Genomic DNA, 9,363 nt, shown 5'->3' on the forward strand with positions numbered 1-9,363 from the left:
TAAGAGTATAAATACTAAATTAGTAAATAAAAAGTTCAAATAAACCGACTTAGCATACGTTATAATAATAAAATAAACATAAAAATATAATTTTGAACTCATATTACATATAGTAGTAGCATTTGTATTATATAACAAAACACTAAAGGTTGTAGGGCTTCCGAAATCCTTCTATTTTTTAGGAATCAAAGGAACCCTCACGGAATTACCTCACAGGTGAAATGTTTTGTAATAAATCCTGTCACTGACTGGAGTCCAGCATTCGCTTAAATTGGCTTTATATCAAATTTCAATACATTATTATTAATATTTTTAAGTAGTATAAATACTCGTGGGTTCGTTATTAAATAGATATTTTAAATTCTGCTTCAGGTAAAATTTTTGATTTATTTTATTTTTATGTTATATTATAAATTCAATAAAAGACTATTTTATAACATTAAAAACAATGCTCTTAGATATAAAACGAAATAATATATAATTTATAAATAAGAATTTTCTCTTGAGGAAAATGCCGCCCTAAGTCTGTGAGAGGGGAAGGCTTCAAAAGTTTTCATAATCGATAAATCGTACGAAAATTCCATTTGTATCTATTTGATTAACTATAGCTAACGCTAAACTTAAAATGAATACCATGTTTAGTATTGAATTGAGACATTTAATACAAAAAATCGTCTAAAACAGGTAGAGGCGTCAAATACGTGCATCTCAGACGGACAATCGGTGTGGACTACTTACGTTATTTCTGGTTCTATCCAGCCGGTTCAGGGTTTATTTTTTTCAATAAACTTTTCACTTTATTCAACTGTCACAGTCACACAGACACACAGAATTAGTTTTTTAAACGTAATTTAAATGAATAGGGTAAGAGTGGGAGAAAAATACGCGCGACCGTCAGGCGTCAATACACGAACTGAGCCGCCATGACAGTTTGTCCGGGGTCCCGTGCGCATGCGCTCAAACAACTTAAGGTCATTCCCCATTGTTCATCCACGATTAGGGCAGAAAATTGATCAAATTGGAAGTGAAACCTTTTAAGCAAAAATCCAATTTCAAAATGGCTGATTTAAAATGGCGGGAAGTCTTTTATGATACGGCTCTGAGATTGCCGCCCGTCGATATTCGGCAATCGTTTTAATTAAACACCAGGGAGGTCGTAACAGGAAAAGTTTATATCGAAATAATAATTAAATAAATTAAAAAATGAAGAAATCTAAAATAATTATTTGCTAATATTGATCAAACCAACTCTTAAGTACATAGATCCAGTTCTTTAGTAGTTTTAGCATTCTTTGAAGTAACTTACAAGCTAGTAGAGCACAAAATCAAAGTTTTCCTCTTAGATATTTGTGTGTAATGTGTCCAAGTCCTTAGCGCTACGTGTATTACGCCGGACAGATCAAATTGTGCCCTCAATAGAATCCGGACGGCAATAGTTAGTGTCATAATCGAGTTCCCTCTACATGTCTATGTAGGGTTAACTCAGTATTTTCAGGCAAATCTCCTAGAATAGAAAGGAATGAGGATTGGTCGTAATTTTATTTATATAAGTTTACTTTATTTCACAAGCTACAAATACAAAAGTCAAGATATTTCGTTCTCCGCTGACTGCCTGAATTAGAGATATAGTGAGCTGAGTGGCAGAACTCAACGCCACACTTTTTGTAATTGAATGAAAATAATTAATTTTCCCAAGTGAGAATCGAATCCAAAACTATCGCAATTACAGTCAGACGCTTTATGTACATTATTACAAAATATTTTTTTATCTATTCAGCGCTTTTAAACCTTAAAGTGTTATTCCACACTTAAGAAATAAAAATATTTATTTTAAAACGTAAAAAATTGATGGCCAATTGTAGCACGCGGGCACAAGCGTGTGACAGTAAATATACAGGTTGTGGGTTCGATTCCCACTCCAGGACATGAAATATGTTATATTTTTATTTCGTCGCTCTAGGTTCCCAGAGCCCGCTCCTCGAAGAAGCCGATCAAAGCCAAATCTAGTCATTAGTATACGTACGCCGAATTATGTAGGTAAATTACATATTATCCCTAAGTTTCATCATTTGCATAAATCGACAAGATTTAATAATACATGAGTGACCCATTACCATATGCCTCTTCATATTTATATTACTGCTTACTAGCGTCCCCGCGCAGCTTCGCCCGTTTGAACTATACGAATATTTATTTAATATAATAAGTTGTTTATAAGTGTATTTTGGTAACATTCATAATTTATTTTAGTATTATCTATACTGTTATGCACTTAATAAATCGTAATTTAAACCTTTTGGGATTTTATCAAATTTTGCTGTCATATTAGGAAAAAAAATAGTTATTTAATACCTATCGGCTATTGGAAAAAATTTTGGTGGTAAGTGCGCGCACATGACATACTCAAGGATCAAGACTACAATCCTTTCTATCTTTCAGTACTAGTTCCATTAAAATGCGTTCTGCTGTTTCCGAGATTAGACCGGACAAATAGAAAAATAGACAGACAGACAAAATCTTTAAAATCCTTTATTAGTTTTTTTGGTATCGTGTTTATAGCACTTATATAATATGCACTTGGATCACAACACAAACAACAGACAGATATTTCAATTTTATCTATATATATAAAAGGACTTGTTATAGATAAAACCACGCTCACTCAATCATTATTTCTATCTAAATTATTTTATATTGATCTCCAGATGATATAACATTTGTATGAACGACGCTGTAATGAAAAATATATATCACACGGATGCTTGTAACATGTTACTTTTAGTGTACTCCCTTTGTTCGTCTTTATTATAGGACCAGATAGCTTAAGGAATCTAATGGTAATATGATAGCAATTATTCTTGTTTCAATATCTGGTGTGAATGAATTTTAGAAAGTAATAATTAGGTATATGTTATAAATAGAGAACAGCTTCATGCTTTTTTCCGCATGGCAGGGTAAGTAGAGGGATCTTAGTGTTACGACACTTTGTTCCTCACTTTCACACGCCACCAATCGTACCAAGGCTGGCACCGTGGTAGAGCGTAGAACCAAACACCACAACAAGTGTTCAGTCAGCCGATATAATCGGTTTCAAGGTATCGTTACCGACATAGAGAGATAGGTATTATAATTAATCTCTTTGATTTTTGTACATTTTCAAGTAAAAAAGATTTATGGATCAGGAGTGATTGGTAAAGAGAAGATGAGTGAGGCCTCGGTTGATCTTTGAGAACACAGTTCCTATGATACTGGAGGAAAGTTCAGTCCAAAGTTTGAAAGGATTTAGCATTTAAACACTTAAGATTTATTACCTAAAGATGTTAGTTTTAAATTGTATTAAGTCTATTTAATTCTATTTCTTTTTCTTAAGCTATTTGCACTATACTGTTCCTTACACTTTAATTATATACGATAAGCCGAACTTCTAGTTTATCAAAATATTTTCATTCAATTATTATTATAATCTATATCTAACTTAAAATCTATCTAATATAATAGAAAATTAAATTTATTCAACTGCAATAAACTCCATACTCCATATATAATACCTGCATATATATGTATATGTATAAAAAGCTTCCTTGCATCTTGCCCACACTGAACTGAACAAGAACAGCGAAACACGCTTATATGCGATCACGAACGTATTATGCAGTGTATTCTAAGCTTCAACAAAACAGCTCGGCTCTTTACTGGGACTTAACTTTAACCATTTGAGTTACAAGGATATATAAATATCTATTTATATAGATATATAAATAAAACGTATAGAGAAATCTTATAAATATCTGGTTTGATTTTATATTATTTCAAAATTAAACGGTGAAAATATTATTTTGGAAATATTGGAAAATATCAGATTGTATATCGCGGAATAAGAATTAGATGAACGTATCTATATTTTTTAAATTTTAGAGGCCATCGTCGTACAGTGGGTCAATATGTACCTAACTATGGACGACAATATCCCATCAGCGCGGCATACTTTTATAATACACAGCTACCTTATATCTTACATTACCTGCTTCTAAGAACTAAAACGTTGTCAAATAACAGACAGCTAATATAGCAGGCTTAATGCAAAGCTAAGGAGTTAAATGGTAGTACAATCAAAATGAGGAGCCATCACAGAGACGGCAATAGAGTAAATTACGCGACGCAAGTAAGTGGAACACGCCATATCGGACGCCTAATGTATCCGCTATCCTCGTTGTAATTTTGCTCGTAGCGTATAGAGCACAGAATCGTACAGAAGTGTTTTAAAAATAAATTAAAAGTAGACTTCTGGAAATGATTTACATGAATTATGTGATTTGAAATTCAAAGTGATATGTTATTTCTTGTTTTATTAAAACAAAAAAAAACTATAATAAATAAACTCGTCTTCACGCCTATAAATTGGTAAAAAAACCTACCTGAGTACACTAACAAACGAAAGAAAAATCTTTTCCTTCGATTATATTTAAAAATGTGACATAAGCAAATCTTTATCTATTTTTTTCGTGTTATTAAAGGTTTTCCTTACATCTCGCTCAATATTTCTCAATATTTGATATCAGTTTGATACCTCACGCACTCTTGAGTTGTATGATTTCGACAGACGGACAAACATATAAACAGATGAACACCAAAATTGTTATAAAAGAGTTCTATTTTTTTCTTGTAAGGTACGGAGCCTTAAAAGAAAACAATAATAAGTGATACGACGAATATAACGAAGCCATATCAATGTCACCAATTACACTATATCAGTATTTTTATACTAGAATATAATTCTAGAACTCAATTACAAAGCTTAGAAATATTATCCTTATATTAAAGTAAGCATCATATTCCTAAATGAAGGTCGTCCAGAATCTGATAACACAATTTATGTTGCGTCTACAGTATGAGAACTAGTTCGTATATAAAATTATCTGGAGGGAGGCCAAACATTAAATATCTAGAATCTAGAACAATATGTCTTGCCTGAATAGATTTATTTATTGAAATTATGTTAAATAGTGCCTTTCATAGAAAATTGCAATTACGCCTCGATAATATCTCGATAGTGATCGTGAAAATTTTATATCTTTACAAAACAGGGATAAGTAAAACAAAGAAAAAGGGCCATTGGTTCCCGTTTAAGTTTCTAACGAATGGAGATCGAACCCACGACCCCCACATTCATCGGCACAAATGGGTACAATATGATTTTCGATATTTTCTATAAAATTATCCTGGCGTAATAAGGAAGATTCCTATTACAGGCGACAGTTGCCGGGTTTTCTCTTAATAATACAAAAAATCACCACACACGAGTATATATGTAGATATAGTAATACTCCTAGACTTAACGCAAATGTAAATAAGGTTTAATTTTTTCTTTGTTTGTCAATCTATTATTATGTTATCTTTTCTTATCTATCTACATAAAAACTTAAATAAAAAATATTATTCATTGACTGTCACTTCGTAATTTACTTATTGACTTTATAATTAACCACATTTATTACATAAGGGTGAGTTAAGATTTTAATAAGCCCCCGGGAAATCACATTCAGGCAAAATAATTAAACTTCCTTTATTTATTGGTCTACCGAATATCATTCTCAAACACGAGGGGAGAAAAACGTGAAAGTGGCGTCCTGCTTTCTCATTTTTACTTAATAATAATAATAATAATAATAATAAAGCCTTTATTAACAATCTAAATAATCATAATACAGAATTTATATTTACACCGGTAAAAGATTGTTTTGCCTTAGCATAGGCCTCCCCCAAAGCCTTCCACATCTTCCTGTCGTGGGTTTTCCTCATCCACAATGTACCCGCAGCTAATTTTAGGTCCTCATCCCATCTTTTCGAAGGTCTTCCTCTTTTTCTCTTACCCTCTCTTGGGTACCATTCTGCCACCTGTTTTGCCCATTTGTTGGTTTTGTTTCTGATTAGATGCCCTGCCCATTGCAATTTCAGCTTTTTAATTTTGTAAGATACTTCTACAGTCTTTGTTTTCTGGCGAATAACATTAATTTTAACTTTGTCCTTTCTCTTGATATTAAGCATGCTCCTTTCCATGTTGCGCTGACATACTTGAAGTTTTTGTACATTTTGTAATTTTAAAGCCCATGTTTGACATCCGTAAGTCATAGTAGGAAGTATGCATGAGTTGAATATTTTGGTTTTTAAATTCATTGGTATTGACTTACTTTTTGTTATATCTTTCAGAGCCCAATATCGTTTCCAAGCTACATTTACTCTATTTTCAATTTCTTTTGAGGTGTTATGTGTTGGAGATATGATCTGCCCAAGATATGTGTATTGGTCAACATATTCAATTGAGTCATTGTCAACATTTATAGGTGTTTGTATATGGTTTGTCATTAGTTTAGTTTTTGCCATATTCATTTGTAGGCCTACTTTTCTACTTTCTGACACTAGTTGATTGAGCATGGTCTGTAATTGATCTGGATTGTCAGAAATTATTACAAGGTCATCAGCAAATCGGAGATGGTTTAACTTTTCTCCATTTATCCTTATTCCATAGTTTGACCAATCCAATTTTTGGAAAACAAGTTCAAGTGTAGCCGAGAACAATTTCGGGGATAAGGGATCCCCCTGCCTTACCCCTCGCTTGACAGGAAAGGTTTGGCCCAGATTTTCAGTTTTTATTTTTGCAGTCATGTTTTTGTAAATTTCCATTATGAGGCGGATATATTTTTTGTGTACTCCTTGGCATGACAAAGCTTCCCAAATTTTCTCGTGTTTAAGTGAGTCAAATGCCTTATGATAGTCAATAAATGCCAGATAGTAGGATAATCTGTATTCTTTGTATTTCTCTGTAATTTGTTTAATTGTAAAAATGTGATCTAAAGTTGAAAAACCCGCACGAAATCCTGCCTGCTCTTTTGGCTGATTCTCATCTAAGATTCTTGTGATTCTTTCCAATAAAACTTTTGAAAATATCTTGTACAGGTTCGACATTAGACTTATGGGCCTGTAATTATTGATGTCATCTCTTCTGCCTTTTTTATGGAGTAATATTATTGTCGATGTAGTCCATTGGGATGGTATTGTTTCTTGTTCCATTATGTCATTGAATATGTTGTACATTGTGTTTATTATACTGTCTGAGACTCCTTTCAGAAGTTCGTTTGAGATTCCATCTTCCCCTGGTGATTTCCTATTTTTTTGTGATTGAATTGCTTTAGTTATTTCGGTTTTAGTAATGAATGGTATCTCTTCCTCGGTGATAATACAGTTAGGGTCTATTTGCATTGGGTATTCATCATTGTAAAGTTCTCGATAAAAATCTGTAGCTATGCCTAATATTTCTATGCGTTTTGTATTGCTCTTTTGTTGATTCGGTTTTTTCATGTCTATTATCCAGTTTCTACAATCTTGCATCTCTTTCTGTGCTTTTCTGACTCCCCCGGTAGTTTCTAAGTGGAACATTATTCGATTGAGCCTGGTTTCTTGTCTGTGGTACCTTATGCATGAATTTATTTGTTTGCTTATTTTTGCTATTTCATTCCTATCTACTGGTTTTTGTTGCCTTTTACTATGTCTCAGTAATATTAGATCTCTTGCTTTCCCTCCTATTTTATCTTTTGCTGATTTTGTTACATGGACATCATTTTCAACTGATTTTAGTTGGTTTTCCAAGATATCATATTTTTCTTGTATTGTATGAATTTGTTGAATTTTATCTTGTAGTGTAAGTTCCAGAGAAGACAAGACTGTGTCTGGTAGTGGTAGTTCCACTATTCCTCTAGTGCTCGCCAAAAGTTTTCTAGATTGCTTTACATTGGTAGTTGATAGTGTTCCACGAAGCATACGGTGATCTGTGTTAAATTCTAGTTGGTTTATAGTACCTACATCAATAAATAGCTTTGGTTTGTTTGTGATTATGAAGTCAATTTCGTTCTTGACTCTTCCATTTGGTGATATCCACGTCCATTTCCTGCTCTTTTTTTTATTGAAATAACTATTCATGACCCTTAAGTTGAATTCCTGGACAAATTCTATTAGCCTTTGACCGTTGTTATTTCGCTTTCCAAATGAATAAGGTCCCAGACAGAAGTCTTCATTTTTATTACTTTTACCTATTTGGGCGTTTAGGTCTCCCATTATTATTACTGTTTTGAATACTTGTTCCATTGCTTGCTTTAATTTTTGGTAGAATAGGTCTTTTTGTTCTTCTTCAGCATGTTCTGTTGGAGCGTATACCTGAACTATTGAAATAGGTTGCTTATGTTCGGGTAACTTAATATTTAAAATTGCTATTCTATCTGAAATACCAATAATATCCTGGATATTATTTTTAAGATGTTTTTTTATTATAAAACCAATTCCATACAGTCCTGGAGTAATGTTTTTAAAGTAGAATATATAGTTATCATATTCCTGTATTTGTTCTTCTGATCTTCGTATTTCAGATAAACCTATAATATCCCACTTTATCCGTTGTAATGCAAAATCTAGCTCGTATAATCTTTCTTGTGTTTTTAATGACCTTGTGTTCAATGTTGCAATGAAAATATTGTTATTGTTATTTTTACAGTTACTTTTTTTAGTTTTGATTCCCAGTGTAGGGTCTTTTGAGGGGTAATGGTCTCTAACCCCACGGTGACCAACCGGCTTGGGGAGATTTTCTTTTAATTGGAGGTTTTTGTTGTTTATTTTTTCTTGATTACCGGTGTCTAGTGATTCCTACATATTAGGAGTTGTTTTTTCAGTTAGGGAGTGTGATCGGGAACGCATGTATGCAAGTCATTTTTACTTACACCGACTTAAATTTCAAAGTAAATATATCAAATATTTGTTCTAATTGTATTGTTTTTATTTTGAGAATTCCATGAAAATATTGCTTGCATAATTAGAAACAAGATATTATTCTCTACATCTGGCCCATTTAAGAGACGTCGCGTGGAGACGCTGGGATAACTGTTTAGATGTGAGCGACGACTCACAGATGCATAAGGTTAAAATAACTCTTGACGTTGTATACAGCAGATTAGACAGAGGGAACCTAGTGTTATGACTACTCCGAAACATTGCATTTTTAGTGACGAAACTCAACGCCGCGCTTTATATTGTTATCAGAGGGAGGAAATTAATATAATTTATTTCTCCGAGTGGGAATCAAACCAATAATCGTCGTCTTTACAATCAGACGCTATTCCGCTACACCTTAAAAACCTCAATATTTATAAAATTTTACTCTATTGCAAATTTATAAATAAAACTGGAAATATATGTACTTACCCAATGCCTCTCAACTTTAGTACAATAATAATTAGCAACCAAAATGTCTGTGAAATTTTAAAATCATCTTACGAATGAACGAAAATTGTATTCAGAAGAGCTGTTTCCGTTATCACT

The 9,363-nt window shown here is 32.7% G+C and overlaps 1 protein-coding gene across 1 annotated transcript in view; it reads right to left on the reverse strand.

Annotated features, from left to right (window-relative positions):
- SP2353 (EGF like, fibronectin type III and laminin G domains protein pikachurin) overlaps positions 1–879 on the reverse strand; it is a 120,700-nt gene extending 119,821 nt beyond the window's left edge. Inside the window, exon 1 of the mRNA XM_085191026.1 lies at positions 739–879. The gene's annotated coding sequence lies outside the window, so the exon portion shown is untranslated. The remainder of the gene's footprint in view (positions 1–738) is intronic.
- Positions 880–9,363: the final 8,484 nt, after the last annotated feature.

Source organism: Heliconius melpomene, chromosome 10 (genome assembly GCF_056956725.1).
Source record: "Heliconius melpomene rosina isolate 202511_hmr_F chromosome 10, ASM5695672v1, whole genome shotgun sequence".
NCBI lineage: Eukaryota > Metazoa > Arthropoda > Insecta > Lepidoptera > Nymphalidae > Heliconius > Heliconius melpomene.